Source organism: Mobula hypostoma, chromosome 3, assembly GCF_963921235.1.
Source record: "Mobula hypostoma chromosome 3, sMobHyp1.1, whole genome shotgun sequence".
NCBI classification, from domain to species: Eukaryota; Metazoa; Chordata; class Chondrichthyes; order Myliobatiformes; family Myliobatidae; genus Mobula; species Mobula hypostoma.
Window position 1 is genome coordinate 24234772 of NC_086099.1, and position 21378 is coordinate 24256149.

A 21378-nucleotide genomic window follows, 5' to 3' on the forward strand; every position below is an offset into this window, starting at 1 on the left:
GGCTCCTGCACAACAGCACTAATCACCGGCAGCCAGCTAGAAAAGGACCCTTTTATGCCCACTCTTTGCTTTCTACCAATCAGCCAACCTGCAATTCACGCTAGTATCTTTCCTATAGTACCCGTGGACTCTTATCTTGTTAAGTAGCTCATGTGCGGCTCCTTGCAAAGGTCTTCTGAAAATCCAAGTGAACAACATCCACTGACTCTCTTTTGTCTAACCTGCATGCTATTTCCTCAAAGAATTCCAATAGCTATGTCAGGCAAGATTTTCCCTTAAGGAAATCATGCTGACTTCGACCTATTTATCATGTGCCTCCAAGTACCACAAAATCTTATCCTTAAAAGTGGACTTCAACATTTTTTCAACCACTGAAGTCAGGCTAAATGATCTATAATCTCCCTTCTTTTGCCTCTTCCTCTTCTCAAAAAGTGGAGTGAGAGTTGCAATTTTTCAGTCCCCCAAGAACCATTACCTCCAAGAATCATTACAGAATCTAGTGATTCTGGAAAGATTACTACTAATTCACGTCTGTACATTGCAATGGAGTCATAACACCAAGATTTTTACTCCCTCACATTGTGGGATGGATGTAAAATTTAAATAAATTCTTAGCTTTTAAATAATGCCTCCACAATCTCTTCAGCTACCTTTTTCAGAACCCTGGGGTGTAGACTGTATGGTCTAAATGACTTCTCTGTCTTCGGAACTTTCAATTTGACACACACCTCCTTAGTAATAGCAACTACACTCACTTCTGCCCCTTGATACTCCCAAATATCAGGCATACTGCTGATGTCTTACACAGTGAAGGCTGATGCCAAATGCTCATTAAATTCATCTGCCTTTTCATAGTCCCCCATGACCAGCTGTCCAGTGCCATCTTCTAACAGTCTAATATCCCCTCTCACCATTCTTTTATTCTTTATATATCTGAAAAATAAAGGTTCAAAGGTTCATTATTATGAAAGCATGCATCCATCTACAACTCTGAAATTTGACTTTTCCAGATAGCCACAAAACAAAGAAAGACCATGAAAGTCATTCAGAGAGAAACATCAAATCCACCTTCCCCACAAAAATAAACAGCATTCCGATCACCATACTCCCTAAAAACACCCTCTCCCAGCACAAAATGGAATAGGAACATCAATCCCCAAATAACAACTCCCCGCACAAAAAAAAATTAACAGAACATCAACCTGCAAACATCCTTCCCTTGCACAACAGAACAGAAAAGGAATGGGGGATAAAAACACAGAATATAAAAACCATAATTTTGAAGAAGTCCACAGTCCATAAACACAGTAGTCCAATCCATAAACATAGAACCACGATACCATCCTATGATATCACCAGCGTTCATCAAAAGAGAGGGACACTACACAAAGCAGAGGCCTACTCGCCTGCCACAGCAAGTTCCATGGCGATAGGCTACTCACAGTGATCAAAAAGGCAGGCAGTCAACACTGGAACTCTTGCTTGCCTTCGGCATTCACCTCGATGTCTCAGTCTTTGTTGATGCTTTAATTGGCGATTAATGGACACTTCAAATGGTGAAATGGAGCTAAAATTGGCTCATGTCCGGTCTCGAAGTTTCTTCGCATTGAGGCTGTCCAAGTATGTGTTCGCTTCCTGGAGTTTTTTTGGAGCCAGCAAAGCTTTGGAACACTCAACCAGGACCTACAAGCTGTAAACTGTAGGGTCTAACAGTCCCAGAAACACACTTAGATTATGAAGACACGCAGTACCTCTTTATTGTCATTTAGTAATGCATGCATTAAGAAATGATATAATATTTCCTCCGGTGTGATAACACAAAACACAGGACAGACCAAGACTGAAAAAACTGACAAAACCACATAATTATAACATATAGTTACAACAGTGTAACAATGCCATAACTTGATGAAGAAGTCCATGAGCACAGTAAAAGTTCAAAGTCTCTCAAATGCCCCACACCTCACGCAGACAGGAGAAGAAAAACTCTCCCTGCGATGTCCGACCACAATCCGTCTCTGAGTCATCCGAAAACTTCGAGCCTTCGAATCAGCTCTCCGACACCAAGTGCTGAGTGCCATCTCTGTCTGAACGATTCGGGAAAAGCTTATGTAAAAGAAGTAAAAAATCTATTTTTGTTTGCTGTCTGGAGGATGAAGTCCGAAGGAACATTGTACGCTGGCGTCATCTTGATCGGATCAAGCTAAACTAATCTTGATCTCCCACACCTACACAACAGTTATTTGAATGATCAACCAGTCTGCTGAGAAGTGAATTCTGCTGAAGAGTCGTCCCGAAACGTCGACTGTACTTTTTTCCATAGATGTTGCCTGACCTGCTGAGTTCCTCCAGCATTTTGTGTCTGTTGTTTGGATTTCCAGCACCTGCAGATTTTTTCTTGTTCACATTTCCAATATTTCCTTTGTCACTGTATTGTTCCTTTACTTTATCAACTGTAAGCTTCCTGGACATGCCTCAGTCTGTTCACTGAATCATATCCAACCACAATTTATGCATAGACCAAGAATATCCTTGCATGTTCTAATAGAAGTTTGCCAGACTTTTCGTTCTGCACATATAAAGAGAAAGGAGAATTAACCTTGGACGAGGACTATCTCATACTTGCCCCCACCATCCTACCCCTGGTACTGTATACTTATTTCAATGAAATGGAAATGGTTATACATAAAATATAAGTAAGCCAGAGTAAGAAGTGGTGACATAGAAGAAATAGGCATTTGCATCTATCTACTCAAGATCAGAACATTAGAGAACCTACTTTAGAAAGAATTGCAATGCATTTTCTGCTTTTATTACATAATTAACCCCAGATGCGATCAGAGATTAGAATGCACCCTGTGGATCTCAAGAATGGTGGATATTTGGGTTCAACATTTTTCTTTAAAAATTTGGAACTAGAAAATGATCTTGTTAGTATTCAAAGAAAGAAAAAATAATGCTATGCATTTCATATGCTCTGTACAATATATAACCTGAAGAACTTAGCTGTTTAGTGTTGGGTTGCATAGACTTAACAAGTAGGTTGACAATTGGGAGTTTTGCTTAATTACTTGCATGGAGAAAATATTTTCTTTGTTGGAATGCATCTTCAGTTATTCATTTCCCTGAAGAGATTATTGAATAAAATCTGTGACAGAGAAATTGTGAATGGTCTGCAGAAGGGTAAGGATTAATGGATCAAAGGATTTCACTCAATCTACAATTTTTAATGCCACTAGTACCGTAAAGGAATATGGAAAAGGTGCAAGATTTCAATTATAAACCCCTTCTCTACGTATAAATGTTTTGATGTCTCAAAATGCTTTGAAGCTTTTCCTACTGATGATTTGTTCAGTGAATGCAGGAAAAGTGACTTTGTAAGAAGACATGAGAACCAACATTGTGCACAGTAAAGAGCATTGACCAGTTATTCTGTATTGAGTGCAATGGTTTTGGGACAAATTTCCACAAATAAAAGCATAGAACTCTGTTTATGCACTTAGGCTTTAACTTGCTCATTTAATGTAATTAATAAATTGTTAGTAAGTGTCTACAAGACCATAAGACATAGGAGCAGAATTAGGCTATTCAGCTCATCAGGTCTGCTCTGCCATTCCATCATGCCTGATCCCGGATCTCACTCAACCCCATACACCTGCCTTCTCACATTTCCTTTGATGCCCTGACTGATCAGGAAACGATCAACTTTCGCCTTAAATATACGTATGGAATTGACCTACACTGCAGTCTGCGGCAGAGCATTCCACAGACTTACTATTCTCCAGCTAAAAAAAATCCTCCTTACCTCTGTTCTAAAGGGTCACCCCTCAACTTTGAAGCCATGCCCTCTAGTTCTGGATACCCCCAGCATAGGAGTCATCCTCTCCACATCCACCCTATCTAGTCAATGTTCAGCAAATTTCAATGAGATCCCCCTGCATTCTTCCAAATTCCAATGAGTACAGGCACAAAGCTGCCAAACACTCCTCATATGTTAACCCCCTCATTCCTGGAATCATCCGCATGAATCTCCTCTGGACTCTCTCCAATGGCAATACATCCTTTCTAAGATATGGAGCCCAAAACTGTTGACAATACTCCAAGTGCGGCGTGACTAGTGTCTTATAAAGACTCAGCATTATATCCTTGCTTTTATATTCTATTCCCCTTGAAATAAATGCCAACTTTACATTTGTTATCTTTACATAGAAACATAGAAAACAGGTGCAGAAGTAGGCCATTCGGCCCTTCAAGCCTACACTGCCATTCAGTACGATCATGGCTGATCATCCAACTCAGAACCCTGTACCTGCCTTATCTCCATACCCACTGATCCTTTTAGCCACATGGGCCATTCTAACTCCCTCTTAAATATAGCCAATGAACTGGCCTCAACTGTTTCCTGTGGCAGAGAATTCCACAGATTCACCACTCTGTGTGTGAAGAAGTTTTTCCTCATCTTGGTCCTAAAAGGGTTCCCCTTTATCCTCAAACTGTGACCCCTCGTTCTGGACTTCCCCTACATCGGGAACAATCTTCCTGCATCTAGCCTGTCCAATCCCTTTAGAATTTTATATGTTTCAATCAGATCCCCCCTCAATCTTCTAAATTCCAGAGAGTATAAGCCTAGTAGATCCAGTCTTTCATCATATGTAAGTCCTGCCATCCCAGGAATCAATCTAGTGAACCTTCTTTGTACTCCCTCTATGGCAAGAATATCTTTCCTCAGATTAGGGGACCAAAATTGCACACAATACTCCAGGTACGGTCAGACCAAGGCCTTGTACAACTGCAGTAGTACCTCCCTGCTCTTGTACTCGAATCCTCAGGCTATGAATGCCAGTATACCATTCGCCTTTTTCACCGCCTGCTGTACCTGCATGCCCACTTTCAATGACTGGTGTACAATGACACCCAGGTCTCGTTGCACCTCCCCTTTTCCTAATCGGCCATCATTCAGATAATAATCTGTTTTCTTGTTCTTGCCACCAAAGTGGATAACCTCACATTTATCCACATTTTCCACAGACTCAACCTGTAAATTAACCTTCTGGGAGTCTTACACGAAGACTCCTAAGTCCCTCTGCACCTTTGATGTTTGAATCTTCTCCCCATTTAGATAATAGTCTGCACTATTGTTCATTTTACTGAAGCGTATTATCATACATTTCCCAACACTGTATTCCAGCTTGTCATTGGATTTGTATTTCCACTCATCTGGTTGAATAACACAATCCTGATTTGTGCATTTGTGAGTAGGTTTATTTATCTCACATGTACTGAAGTAATGAAAAGCATTGTCTTGTATGCCATTGATAAAGATCATTTCATCTCAACAGTGTACTGAGGAAAAGAAAGCAATAGTAGATTGCAAAATAAAGTGCTACAGAGATAGAGAAAGTAACATGAAGAAGGTCTCGAAGAAGGATATTGGCTCAAAATATCCCATGCTTACCCTTTTCCATAGATGTTGCCTGACCTGCTGAGTTCCTCCAGCATTTTGCATGTGTTGTAAGTAGTCAATAACGTGCAAAGCTATAATGAGGTCAAGAGTCCATCTTGTCGTACTAAGGGACTGTTCAGTAGTCTTATAACAGTTGTCCTTGAGCCTGGTTGTAAGTGCTTTCAGGCCTTTTTGCTTGATAGCAATGCCATCACTTAATATAACTATGATGTTCTCCAAAGGGTTTGTATACTGGTGGGTCTCAGGTGACTGCGGTGGCCATTACAGGACCCACATAACTGGGATGTTAGGGTGGATTCCCTTAATGGAGAACACCTGTGCATGACTTTATTTAATGTGGGGAGGCTGATGCACGGGCAGCCACCTTGACAGACTTTGACAGATTGCAGTCAGGGTCAAGTGTCCTGTTTCAGCCTTCTTCCATCTTCACTGTTGCTATGACATATCATCAACTCTATCAGCAGCCCTGCTGAGGTCTTGGTTGGATTGCTCTTAATATGAAACTTCCCCACAGACCTTCCCAACATGGGTGACCTTACCTGGAGCTAAGTTTGTGAATGATACAAAAGTAGGTGGAAAGACAGGCAGTGTTGAGGAAGCAAGATATCTGCAGAAGGATTTAGACAAATTGAGAGAATGCGCAAAGTTGTGGCAGATGGAATATTGAGACGGGAAATGCATGGTCATGCACTTTGGTAGAATGAACTATTTTCCAATTGGTGAGAAAATTAAAAGATCAAAGATGCAAAGGGACTTGGGGGTCCCTGTGCAGGATTCCCTGAAGTTTAACTTGCAAGTTGAGACAGTAGCAAGGAAGGCAAATGGAATGTTGGCACTCATTTCGAGAAGACTAGAATACAAAAGCAAGGATGTAATGCTGAAGCTTTATGAGGCATTGGTCAGACCACACTTGGAGTATTGTGAGAAGTTTTGTCCCCTTTACCTAAGAAAAGATGTGTTGGCATCAGAGAAGGTCCAGAGGAGGTTCACGAGAATGATCCCAGAAATAAAAGGGTTAACATATGAGGAGCATGTGTCCATATGTTGCAATAAAAAGTTCAATGATCGTATTCAAAATGGTCAAAATGTGTTTTTGAATCTTCAAATATCATAACATTAAAACTTCACCATTGGTTTCAGACCTGTTCAATCACAATACCCCTGTCACTTATAAGAAAAAATCTGTGGATTTTATTTTATCTACCTGCAACCTCCAGAAATCAGGACTCAAACTAAGCACACACTTTATTTCACTTACTCATATTAAGCACTGAGGCAATTCATTCATGATGGCCATACATTATATTCCATGTACTGATGTATGTCCCTCTCGAAGAAGAAATTTCACACAGCTAAATGAAGCAGATACTAAGCTAAGTTGGAGATTCATATGTACAGGTTCTACTCCTGAGTGTTGGATATTACTGACATTGATATTACTGAGACAAAGACCAGCAACAAGGATAAATTCATTGAGAATGAATTATCCTCACACCAAATTCTTATCACAGCTACTTCACCTAATATTATGTAATGCAGGTTTGATAGTCCTTACAATCTTGGAGAGCCAAAGCACCTGTGTCTGTGCATTATGAATTGAAGGTATTTCATACACCATTCTTCCTGGTACTGATAAGTTGCAACTTTGCATGGTGACAGAGAAAGAGTAAGAAGAGGGCCAAGATTCAGACAACCCGTCACTTGATCACACACTCACAAATACCAAGGAATTTTCAGAATTCAGGTGCCAGGATGATTTCACCACCAACTAGCTACCATCTTACATTATGCAAAATTTGACTCCAGGCACAAATAATTCAAGGGGTGTTGTCTCGCAGGATCTAAAATTGGCCGGGCAGTAGGATGCAGAAAGTAGGAGTGGATGTTTTAATTTTCTGACTGGATATCTGGAGCAAGTGATGACAGACATGGACAGAATGGTGAAAAAGGCATTTGGTATCCTTACCTTCAGAGTCTGACAGCTTGAGTGTAAGAGTCGGGATGTAATCGTGGCAGTGTACATTGCTCAGATTGTACCTGGAGCATTATGTACAGTTGTGCATACCACATTGTAAGAAGGATGAGGTAACAATAAGGAGGGTGCTGAGGGATTTACATGTGGGAAGCTTTTAATGGCTCCGGGCCTGTACTCATTGGAGTTTAGGAAAATGAGAGGGGACTTCATTGAAACCTACCAAATACTGAAAGGCCTAGATAGAGTAGAAATGGAGAGGATGTTTCCTATAGTGGAAGAGTCTAGGACCAGAGGGCACAGCTTCAGGATACAAGGCCATCCCCTTATAACAGAGATGAGGAGAAATTTCTTCATCTAGAAGGTGGTGAATCTGTGAACTTCATTGCCAGGGACAGCTGTGGAGGCTAAGTGATTGTATATATTTAAAGTGGAGGAGAATGGGATTGAGAGATATAATAAGTCAGCCACGATGGAAAGAAGGAGCAGACTCAATAGGCCAAATGGCCTGATTCTGATCCTATGCCTTATCGTCTTATTTTTACAGGGAGAAGGCAGGAAAATAGGGTTAAGCGGAAACATAGGTCACCATGGTCAAATGGCAGAACAGACTCAAGCACTTACACTTATGTCTTATAATATTTGATAGAGATTGAAAACCAGTTACAATAAATTAAAAGTGATGTATTTCCAAGTCAGAATGGTATGTTTCTTGGAGAAACCAGCAAGTGATTATGGTGCTATGCATCTACTGCCTTTATTGATAGAGGTTACAGCTTTGGGAGGCGCTACCTGACTAGCCGAGCGGTGTTAAAGCACTGAATTTTGTCAGTGGTACATACAATAATCACTGTGAGCAGAACATGGAGAAATGTATGTTTACGTTGGTGGATGTAGTGCCAATCAAGTAGATTGCCTTCCAATGGGCAACTTCCAGCTTCTTAAAAGTGCTTGGAGCAGTAACGATTCAAGAAAGTACATTTGATGTGTACTTTGCAGATGGTGGAAAGCATTTAGTGCATCCATGTGGCCCTCCATTGGTTGAGGTAGACCATGGATGTTACATTCCAGCTGTCTACACAACACGCAAGTCAGGGCAGTACGGCATGTGGAGCAAGTCATTGCCCATGCAGCAGACTTCCTTACTCCAGGCAGCTGCTGAATCCTTAGGAACAGCAGAGATCGATACAGTTAGGTGTCAGTAGCATCGCAGGAGTTGCCAGTCAGCATTGAGCTCAATGTAGGATTTCCTTAGGGACTCTAGATCTCGAGATTTTTCATCAGGGTTTACTCCTGAAGCCTTCCCCGTGAATCGGTATAAGCCACAAGGCAGCAGAAGTTTGAGATCAGAGTTTTCCTTCTCCTAGGTGAGCTGCCAACCATAGCTGACAAATCCCATCTGCCCAAAGCGACTGGTTTTAAGGTGCCAGTAGTCTTTCCCCATTCTCCTGTCAGAAATGGTTCTGCTTTACTTAGTAGCTAAGCTGCATGTGAAGGTCAGGAGTTGGACGTGGTTGTCAGAGGCTATTTGGGAGCATTTAATAGTTAGTGGGAGCTCGTCCCCACTACCACCCCTGTCTACAACAACCTTACAGAACCATTAATGCATCATTTAATGCATCAGAAAATAAGTTATTTTACAATAGGTTTCGCAGTCTTTAATATGCTCTTGTAGCCATAGAATTTGGGGATTTGGTGATGGTAATGCCATTAAACCTTAAAAGAGGGAGATTCCCTTGCTGGAATTAGCCAAAAGCATTTGTGTGGCATGAATTAATTTGCCATTTTGGAGTCTGCACCTGATTATTGTATGAACACTCCCAAGAGAAATTAGGGATAGTATCAATTCTAAAGAAGAAGCATACAAATTAGCCAGAGAAAGTGGCTCACCTGAGGACTGGGAGAAATTCAGAGTTCAGCAGAGGAGGACAAAGGGCTTAATTAGGAAGGGGAAAAAAGATTATGAGAGAAAACTGGCAGGGAACATAAAAACGGACTGTAAAAGCTTTTATAGATATGTAAAAAGGAAAAGACTGGTAAAGACAAATGTAGGTCCCCTGCAGTCAGAAACAGGTGAATTGATTATGGGGAGCAAGGACATGGCAGACCAATTGAATAATTACTTTGGTTCTGTCTTCACTAAGGAGGACATAAATAATCTCCCAGAAATAGTAAGGGACAGAAGGTCCAGTGAGATGGAGGAACTGAGCGAAATACATGTTAGTAGGGAAGTGGTGTTAGGTAAATTGAAGGGATTGAAGGCAGATAAATCCCCAGGGCCAGATGGTCTGCATCCTAGAGTGCTTAAGGAAGTAGCCCAAGAAATAGTGCATGCATTAGTGATAATTTTTCAAAACTCGTTAGATTCTGGACTAGTTCCTGAGGATTGGAGGGTGGCTAATGTAACCCCACTTTTTAAAAAAGGAGGGAGAGAGAAACCGGGGAATTATAGACCGGTTAGCCTAACGTCGGTGGTGGGGAAACTGCTGGAGTCAGTTATCAAGGATGTGATAACAGCACATTTGGAAAGCGGTGAAATGATCGGACAAAGTCAGCATGGATTTGTGAAAGGAAAATCCTGTCTGACGAATCTCATAGAATTTTTTGAGGATGTAACTAGTAGAGTGGATAGGGGAGAACCAGTGGATGTGGTATATTTGGATTTTCAAAAGGCTTTTGACAAGGTCCCACACAGGAGATTAGTGTGCAAACTTAAAACACAGGGTATTGGGGGTAAGGTATTGGTGTGGGTGGAGAATTGGTTAGCAGACAGGAAGCAAAGAGTGGGAATAAACGGGATCTTTTCAGAATGGCAGGCGGTGACTAGTGGGGTACCGCAAGGCTCAGTGCTGGGACCCCAGTTGTTTACAATATATATTAATGACTTGGATGAGGGAATTAAATGCAGCATCTCCAAGTTTGCGGATGACACGAAGCTGGGTGGCAGTGTTAGCAGTGAGGAGGATGCTAACAGGATGCAGGGTGACTTGGATAGGTTGGGTGGGTGGGCAAATACATGGCAGATGCAATTTAATGTGGATAAATGTGAAGTTATCCACTTTGGTGGCAAAAATAGGAAAACAGATTATTATCTGAATGGTGGCCGATTAGGAAAAGGGGACGTGCAACGAGACCTGGGTGTCATTATACACCAGTCATTGAAAGTGGGCATGCAGGTACAGCAGGCGGTGAAAAAGGCGAATGGTATGCTGGCATTTATAGCGAGAGGGTTCGAGTACAGGAGCAGGGAGGTACTACTGCAGTTGTACAAGGCCTTGGTGAGACCACACCTGGAGTATTGTGTGCAGTTTTGGTCCCCTAATCTGAAGAAAGACATCTTTGTCATAGAGGGAGTACAAAGAAGGTTCACCAGATTGATTCCTGGGATGGCAGGACTTTCATATGAAGAAAGACTGGATGAACTGGGCTTGTACTCGTTGGAATTTAGAAGATTGAGGGGAGATCTGATTGAAACGTATAAGATCCTAAAGGGATTGAACAGGCTAGATGCAGGAAGATTGTTCCCAATGTTGGGGAAGTCCAGAATGAGGGGTCACAGTTTGAGGATAGAGGGGAAGCCTTTTAGGACCGAGATTAGGAAAAACTTCTTCACACAGAGAGTTGTGAATCTGTGGAATTCTCTGCCACAGGAAACTGTTGAGGCCAGTTCATTGCTATATTTAAGAGGGAGTTAGATATGGCCCTTGTGGCTACGGGGGTCAGGGGGTATGGAGGGAAGGCTGGGGCGGGGTTCTGAGTTGGATGATCAGCCATGATCATAATAAATGGCGGTGCAGGCTCGAAGGGCCGAATGGCCTACTCCTGCACCTATTTTCTATGTTTCTATGTTTCTATGTGTAGGTGTGATTGATTCATTCACTGGATCATGTGGGAACGGAAATGAACCATGTGCAATCCTTGGCAAACACACCTCGCTGCTGACAACAAGCCACTGGGATTGTTTAAATCAGAGGTTGATAGGTTTTTGAATAGCAAAAGCATGAACAGTTATGGGGAGAAGTCAAGGGAATGGGGTTGGGAGAGATAATAAATTGGCCATGATTGAATGGCAGAGCAGATTCAATGAGTCGAATGGCCTAATTCTGCTCCTGTGTCTTATGGTCTTAACATGATGAAGGAAGTTCATTGATGAATCAGCTTAAGATGGAGGGAACTAGGACAAGGAATTCCTGCAGTGATTTTCTCACCAATTTTGGCGACACGTGAGGTAAAAGTGTTTTATCAGAACCTGGGTCAAATTTATTATCACCGACATATGGCATGACATTTGGTGTTTTGCGGCAGCAGTACAGTGCAATACATTAAAAACTATAAGTTACAATAAAGAATACAAATAAAATAAATATATAGTGCAAAAAGAGCAAAAAAGGTGAGGTAGTGTTCATGGGTACATGGACAGAGTGGAAGAAGTTGTTCCTCAAATGTTGAGTGTGAGTCTTTAGGTTCTTGATGGTAGTAATGAGAAGAAGGCATGTCTGGATGGTGAAGGTCTTTCATGATGAATGCTGCCTTCCTGGGGCTTCTCCTTTTGAAGACATCCTCAGTAGTGGAAAGGATAATATCTAATGCAGCATTTCCTGACCCTATACATTGAAGCCCTCATACGAAACAGTAGTGCAACCAATTGGAATGCTCTCCATGGTACATCCGCTGTCATTTGCTGACAGATTGGTTAATCTCACTCATAGTATCCAACATCTGCTAATTAGCATTTATGCTGTATGTAATCCAAAGTAAGTTCAACCCGAGGTGTAACAGATTCTATTTGATCATTCTTTTCCATTACTCTCATTGAAGACAGGAGAGCAGAGGATACACCAGACAATCATGTTACAGCTCACAGCTCAGAAGAACTGCCTTGGCTACTGGTGCCCAGTTTACAGCTGAAAACCTGAATGAGGTCCATGTTCACATCAGGTTCTGCAGATGCTGAAAATCAATGGTTCAGTTCCCATCACTGTCTGTAAGGAGTTTATACGTTCTCACTGTGACCTCCAGGTTTCTGCCAGGTGCTCCAGTTTCCTCCCATATTGCAAAACATGAATGGGTTAAGGTTAGTGAGACATGGGCGTGCTATGTTGATGCTGGGAGCATGGTGATGCTTGTTGGACTCCTCCAGCGCATTTCAATATATATTTTGATGTACGTGTGACAAATAAAGCTAATCTTTAAATCTTGTGAAATCCTTGAGAATGCAATCCAAGGTGTATGAATTTATATAATCTGGACAATACCAGCAAACATTCATTTCTAATTCTCCTTGCTAAGCTATTTCTGAAGGAGTACCACTACATTTACAAACTCAATTTACTCATAAGGTATTATAATAGACTGGAATAGCTGTATGACAATTCAAATATTGCATGGCTTTCGACATCAGCTTTTTGTTCCATTTTCATTTAATTACCTTAATTCAAATTCATGATTTGAATTCCTATCACTGAATTAAATGTACAGGTCTAAATTAAATGTACATGATAGGTACAACGTTTGTACTAAGATATTGAATTGGTTTGCAGCATGACTTTCTTTGTTAGATTGGTATGGATAAAGCTACTTCTTAGGACTTCTACCTCCTTCAGTATCTAATACTGCCAGTGGGAAAAGAGATTAAGGTGATGACCTTCCTAAATAAACAATCAATTTTGGACGGCTAATTGGCCAATGTTGCTATTATTCTCTGCACTTGACTGGAAAGTGCTGCAGGCATAACAGTTGAAGGCTGCAGTCACTTTGTCAGCAGAGGGAAGGCTTCTCAATGTGCAAAACTGTCCACAGATATCCCTCAAGCAAACTTACCCTAATGCCTGCCTGCCTCTTGAAATAATGCTGCACTTTCATTGTTAGAAACTTTGTACAGCTGAGACAAAAACCTAGACTTTTACATTGACATGAAATATAGACCATTTAGCTACAGACTGCAGTTCTCTGGTGTGCTTGTTGGTACAATAGATGGCAGAATAACACAATAGGGCTGTACTGCTACCATCAGGCAGGAGGTACAGAAGCCTTAGGTCCCACACCACCAGGTTCAGGAACAGTAATAACCCTACAAACATCAGGATCCTGACCAGCATGGATAACTTCACTCACCACAATTCTGAACTGATTCTATAATGTAGTTTCAGTTTCAAGGACCCTAAAACTCATGTTCTTAGTTTTTTTTGCACATTTGTTGTTTGTCAGTTTTTGTCTAGGTATAGTTTTTCATCAATACTATTGCATTTCTTTATTTTTCTGTAAATGTCAACAAACAAAAAAAATTCAAGGTAGTATATGGTATTTGGATAGTAAACTTTACTTTGATGTCCATAGAGACAGAAAGGCCTGCAGATGCTGGGTTCTGGAACAACAGCGAATTGAGCAGCAACAATGCGAAGGAAGGAACTGTCGACGTTTCAGTTCCAAACTCTGCATCAGAATGAAAAGTGGAGAAGGGAGTTGGCCAATATGAAAATGAGAATGGGAGGGGTGAGATGGGAGTTGACAAGGTGGCTGATGGATGGGGGTTGTTGGTGAAGTGGATGGTGACGGTTCTAGAGATTGCAGACCAGTGCCAAGAAATGACAGAAAACGCTGCAATTACAGTAGACTTCCTATTGCCGTCAGAATTACAATGGGCAACAACTTGCCTTCAGATGAAATACATGCTGTACAGATGATGGGGGTAGATTGCATATAAACTAAGAGGCTATAACAATGGAGAACTCCAAGCAGGATGCAGATGAATGAACATTTCGTCTTTCTTGGTGTGTTGTTTGAGAAATAATGTTTCCGTTTCCTTAAATTGCAATGAATTTCTTTTCAAACCATTGAAAGGTACTGCCAGAAGAAAGCTGCTCCCATCCTCAAGGATCCTCACCATGCAGGTCATGCTGCTTCTATTGGGAAGGAGGTTATTACCCTACAACCATCAGGTTCTTGAACTAGCCTGGATAGCTTTACGCACCTCAACTTTGAACTGATATTACAACCTATGAGCTCACCTTCAAAGACTCGGCAACTCATGTTCTTAGTATTATTTACATGTTGTTGGTCCTCTCTGCACCTTGTGGTGCATCGGGCAGCAACCTGGCCATTTCTTTAGCAGTTGTTTTTTTTAGATTATGAGAACACTCAGTCCTCTTTTATTGTCATTTAGAAATATATAGTCATATAGTTACAGTTCAAAGCAATACCATAATTTGATGAAGAACAGTCCATACGCACAGTAAAAAAAAAGTCTCAAAGTCCCCGAGTCGATCGACTCCCGAGTCCCCGATAGTGGCAACAAAAGGGAGAAACTCCCTGCCATAAACCTCCAGGCACCGTCAACTTGCCGATACCTTGGAAGCAGCCGACCACAGCCAACCCTGAGTCCATCCGTCCGAAAACTTCGAGCTTCCGAGCAGCCTCTCCGATATGGCCTCCCGAGCGCCATCCTCTGTCGAGCGCCTTCGACCTCTCCCCAGCCGCTGAAACAAACAAAGCCGAGGGTTTCGAGGCCTTCTGCTCCGGAGATTCCGGTTACCACACAGTAGCAGCGGTAGCAAAGCAAACATTTCAGAAGTTTTCCAGATGTTCTGCTATGCACTCACATCTGTCTCCATCAAATCAGGATTGCCTGTTTTATACGAGGCCAAGTTTCTAGCTTGATGTTCAGCACAGCACGCGTGCAATAAGCTGGCTGGATTTGAACCCGGGACATTTGCCTCGGAGTCTGGTGCAGATACCACTACACTACCAGCCAGCTTATTAATAGTTACTATTTATTCATTATTATTTGACTTTTTTTGTATTTGCAGTTTATCTTCTTTTTCACATTGGTTGGTTGTCAGTCTTTGTGTGCAGTTTTTGATTGATTTTATTGTATTTCTTTGTTCTGTGAATGCCCACAAGAAAAAGTATCTCAGTGTAGTATATGGTGACATCTACTGCACATACTTCGATAAATAATTTACTTCAAACATTTTGAACAGTGAACTTTGAAAAGATAGGCAGAGTCTCAGTTTAATGTCTTATCCTAATGAAAGTATGAGGAAAGGAAAATGATGTAGTAATTCATGTCCCAGTAAAATAGGCCATCTGGAACAGCAACAGATGAAATAGTTAATCAGTCCAAACTATCTCATTCCATAACATACTATTTTCGCAATACAAAATGAAGTGGCTCTGAAAATTAACTACTGATTTTGTTTTAAATCTTTCTAAAATTACATCAATCACAGAAGTAGTATCTAGCACTTTCACAGAACAACCACTTGAGCAAGTTCTTTTCAATTTCAATAAACACTTCCCACATCAGAATGAATAAGTTGAAAAAGAATCAAACAGCAAAAATAATAGCTGTTTTGCTTACAATGCAAATAATTAACTGTTATTTTGCATCATAATCTTCTGACTGACTATTGTGAAATTGATGTATTGGTCCTGTTTTGACCTCTGGGAGTAATACCTTGCTTACCATAAGGCTAAAAGATATAGGAACAGAATTAGGCCATTTGGCTTATTGAATCTGCTCCACCATTTCATCATGGCTGATCCAATTTTCCTCTCAGCCCCAGTCTCCTGCTTCTCCCCATATCCCTTCATGCCCCGACCAATCAAAAATCTATCAACCTCTGCCTTAAATATACATGAAGACTTGGCCTCCACAGCTTCCTATGGCAAAGAATTCCACAGATTCACCACTCTCTGGCTAAAGAAATTCTCCTCATCTCCATTCTAAAACGATGTCCTTTTATTGTGAGGCTGTGTCCTCTGGTCTGAGACTCTCCCATCATAGGAAACATCCTCTCCACATCCACTCTATCAAGGCCTTTCACCATTTGATAGGTTTCAATAAGATCACCCTTCATTCTTCTGAATTCTAGTGAATACAGTCCCAGAGCCATCAAACGCTCTTCATATGAGATCATATTTCAATCTTGGAATCATCTTCGTGAACCTCCTTTGAATTTTCTCCAGTTTCAGCACATCCTTTCTAAGATACGATGCCAAAACTGCTCACAATACTCCAAACGAGGCCTCACCAGTGCTTCATTAAGTTTCAAAATTACGTCCTTGTTTACACCTCCCCAAACTCAATGATGCTATGCTGCTGACAATCAGGATACCAAAAATAAAACAATTTTGCACACCTTTCAAAGTTCAAAGATCAAAGTAAATTATTTTTTAAAGTACATATACTGTATGTCACCATATACGACCCCGATACTCGTTTTCTTGTGGGTGTTCTCAGTAAATACAAAGAAACACAATCGAATCAACGAAAGACGGCACATATCAAGACGGCCAAACAACCAACGTGCAAAAGACAACAAACTATGCAAACTTAAAAGATGTTATGTCTGTGGTACTAGGAAGCCGGGTGGCCATGAATAACACAAATGAGAGACGGAAAGGTGAGGAACAAATGTGCTGCTGTTTATTATACTCAGAATCAGAATCGGGTTTATTATCACCGGCATGTGTCGTGAAATTTGTTAACTTACTTGTAAACCATCTACCCAAAATGCCCACTCACATTACGTTTTGTAAATAACAGGCAGGGAAGATTGTCAGAAACCCGTAAGGATCAATATATATAGGAATACGTAACATATCTCTCCCCCCTTATTTCGAAGTTTCTCCCCCTTCCCATACACAGACTAGCTGCTGAACTATTTAACATTCAATGAAGTATTCATCAAATTCAACCAACAACAATAAACATTTATTTTCCTAAACTAGGGAAAGAGGGTAGACTGCCTCTATTCCCAGATATAACCCTGCAGATTATTTTGCCTTTAACATCCTTTTAATTGGTTCTGGTTTAGGGCAATAACCAACATTGTTCTATGGTTTCTGCGCCCACTCCTCCAGCCTCATGTCTTTGTTCCTTTCAACTCGGACTGGTTCAAACCAGTTGAATTACGTGACTCAGACACTGAGTCTAATGAGATTAAAGATTGCTCCTCCAGAAGGTCTGCCACTTTACACAGTAAATAGCTACTTGCCTGAGAATGGTCTCTGGTGGAGCAGATCACTTGCTGAAACTCCTTGTGTCCACATTCAGTTGCTCTGATTAGATTATCTCAGAGCAAGGATCAGTTCAGAGTCCACAAAATCGGGGGGATTGCAAGGACAGTCCCACAAAATAAGTGTCTCCATCTCCTTCAGGCACATGGCAAGAACAAAGAAAATTGTTTTTTTACACTTCCACAGTCCTCGACTCATTTGAGTTCAACGCTTTCTTCAATATCTTAAATCTACCGTGAGCCAACAGTTCCAATACGTTGCTCTGGAGTAGTCAGCCAATTCAGCTTCTACCTTTGGTTTGAGCATATGGAACAGGTCTTGCCTTCAGGCATTTGGGTTATGTCAGGCTTAACAGCTAGCTTAACAGTGAATTCTTTCATACTGCCCAGTTCTCCGTCGTATACTTCTGCCTATTTCTTCAATACCTTTCATAGACCTGTTCTGCCACCAATCAAGTGCACTTCATGACAGTTGAGTTTGAGCTGTTCCAACCACAAATTGCAGAGAAGCAATGGATAACTATCTTGAATAATGTACAGTGGAAGTTTCTTTCTCTGTTTGTTTATCTCCACTGTAATATGTACTTCTCCCCTCACTGGAACAACCTCACCAGTGTAAGTCTATAAGGTCAAAATTCTGGGATGAGAAGCTGCAATTTCTCCTTTTAAACTGACTCTGACACCAGCAATACTGCAGAACCTGTGCCCACCTACATCCTCACAGTGTCACCCAATAGCACCTTTGTGTCCTGTAACAGATAAAGCATGTAAAGCTTCTTCAACCACGGAGGAGAGTCTCTGTCCATCTTCAGTATGTTCATTTTGTTCACGCTTCTTTTTGTTTATCCAAAAGTCATTTTCTTTTACTAAAGTGTTTTCATTCAACAGTATCTTTTTACATTTACAGGTGCATTCAATGTCCCTTTTTGCCACAGCGTCAGCAATCTTGATCCTTATATCAGCATTCTGTTGTTGAATGCCCAGTTTTGCCACAATGGTAAGCAAACATTTTTGAATTGCTTCACTATACAATTCACATATGAGACTATATTGTAACATGTCATTCAGAGACTGCCTAAAATCACAGTATTCAGATAATTGCTTCAGCACCACCACCGACTGCGAAATAAACTTGCCTTCCTCTTGAGTCCTTTTATGAAATCTAACTCTCTCAGCAACAGTCAAAGGTTCAGGTGATTGGTGGTCCTTTAAGACTTTAACTATGTCCTCATAAGGCTTATCGCCAGGCTTAACAGGTTGCACTAGACTGCATAATAAATTAAATGCTTTTGCATCCATCACAGTGAGAAAAATTGGAACACAAATATCATCTGAAATTTGATGTGCCTGTGCAAAATATTGAAATCCTTCAGTATATGAACTCTATTGCTCTGTCATTTTATCATACAGCTGAATACTTCCAAGCATTGTCACCATTTTCAAACACAATCACATTCCAGAACAGTCTTATATATATATCTCTTCAGATTCTTCAGTCACCGTCACCATGCTTCCTGTGGTGTTTTTTTATGGCGTCTTCTTTCCACTCGCCCATATTACACAGCAGTATACCACATTGTACACAGACTTTTCTTGCCAAAGGGAATAAAACAATAAATATCACATAGAGACTTGTCACCTCATCGCCTGTTGGCATGTTTGTGGTACTGGGAAGCTGAGTGGCCATGAATAATACACATAAGAGACGGAGAGTTGAGGAACGAATGTGTAGCTGTTTATTTTGCTTGTAAGGCATTTACCCAGGATGGTCTCTCGCATTACGTTCAGTAGGTAACACATATGGAAGCTTGACAGCAACCCATCAGGGTTAAAATATACATGAACACATAATAAAAAGAAAAAATATGATATTAATACAAACCCCATTTCCAGAAAAGTTGGGATATTTTCCAAAATGCAATAAAAACAAAAACAAAAATAAAAACAAAAATCTATGATATGTTAATTCACGTGAACCTTTATTTAACTGACAACAGTACAAAGAAAAGATTTTCAATAGTTTTACTGACCAACTTAATTGTATTTTGTAAACATACACAAATTTAGAATTTGATGGCTGCAATATACTCAACAAAAGTTGGGATGGAGGCATGTTTACCATTGTGTTACATTACCTTTCCTTTTATTAACACTTTTTAATCGTTTTTGAACTGAGGATACTAGTTGTAGTAGATTTGCAATTGGAAATTTTGTCCATTCTTGCTTGATATAAGACTTCAGCTGCTCAACAGTCCGTGGTCTCTGTTGTCTGATTCTCCTCTTCATGATGCACCATACATGTTCAATAGGAGATAGATCTGGACTGGCAGCAGGCCAGTCAAGCACATGCACTCTGTGTCTACAAAGCCATGCTGTTGTAGCCCGTGCAGAATGTGGTCTGGCACTGCCCTGCTGAAATAAGCATGGACGTCCCGGGAAGAGACGTCGCCTTGATGGCAACATATGTCTCTCTAAAATCCTAATATATGCCTCAGAGTCAATGGTACCTTCACATACATGCAACTCACCCATGCTGTGGGCACTGATGCACCCCCATACCATCACAGATGCTGGCTTTTGCACCCTTCGCTGATAACAATCTGGATGGTTGTTTTCATCTTTGGCATGGAGAACTCGACGCCCGTTTTTTCCAAAAACTAGCTGAAATGTGGACTCATCTGACCACAGCACACGGTTCCACAGTCTTTCAGTCCATCTGAGATGAGCTCGGGCCCAGAGAACTCGCCGGCGTTTCTGCATAGAGTTGATGTATGGCTTCCTCCTTGCGTAATACAGTTTCAAGTTGCGTTTCTGGATGCAGCAACAGACTGTGTTGAGTGACAATGGTTTTCCAAAGCACTCCCGAGCCCAGGTGGCTATAATTCTCACAGTAGCATGGCGGTTTCTTAGGCAGTCCCTCCTGAGGGCTTGAAGATCACGCGCATTCAACAGTGGTTGCCGACCTTGCCCTTTACGCACTCAGATGTCTCTGAATTCTCCGAATCTTTTCACAATATTATGTACTGTAGATGTTGAAAGACCTAAATTCTCTGCAATCTTGTGTTGAGAAATGTTCCTTTTGAACTGACTAACAATTCTCTCACAAATTTTGGCACAAAGGGGTGAGCCATGACCCATCCTTGCTTGCAAAGACTGAGCCTTTGATGGACATTACTTTTATGAGTCATGATACCTCACCTGCTACCAATTAGCCTGCTTAATGTGGAGTTTTCCAAACCGGTGTTAATTGAATATTCTGTGTGTGCACTTTTCAATCTTATTTTAACTCTGTCCCAACTTTTGTTGAGTGTGTTCCAGCCATCAAATTCTAAATTTGTGTATGTTTACAAAATTCAATTAAGTTGGTCAGTAGAACTATTGAAGATCTTTTCTTTGTACTTTTCTCAGTTAAATAACGGTTCACGTGAATTAACATATCACAGAGTTTTGTTTTTATTGCATTTTGGAAAATATCCCAACTTTTCAGGAAATGGGGTTTGTAAATAAATCAGCAGTAAATAGTCATAGTCATAGTCATAGTCATAGTCATAGTCATACTTTATTGATCCCGGGGAACCTGGTTTTCGTTACAGTTGCACCATAAATAATAAATAGTAATAGAAATAATAATAGTAATACTACTATTAGTAAATAGTAAATAGTAATAGTCATGGAAATAATAAATAGTAATAGAATAGTAACAGAAAAATAGTAATAAATAGTTAAATAGTAATATGTAAATTATGCCAGTAAATTATGAAATAAGTCCAGGACCAGCCTATCGGCTCAGGGTGTCCGACCCTCCAAAGGAGGAGTTGTAAAGTTTGATGGCCACAGGCAGGAATGACTTCCTATGACGCTCTGTGGTGCATCTCGGTGGAATGAGTCTCTGGCTGAATGTACTCCTGTGCCCAACCAGTACA

The 21378-nt window shown here is 40.8% G+C and overlaps 1 pseudogene; it reads right to left on the reverse strand.

Moving 5' to 3' along the window:
- The window catches only part of LOC134343333 (uncharacterized protein K02A2.6-like), a 906676-nt pseudogene that overhangs the window by 682035 nt on the left and 203263 nt on the right, over nucleotides 1-21378 (reverse strand).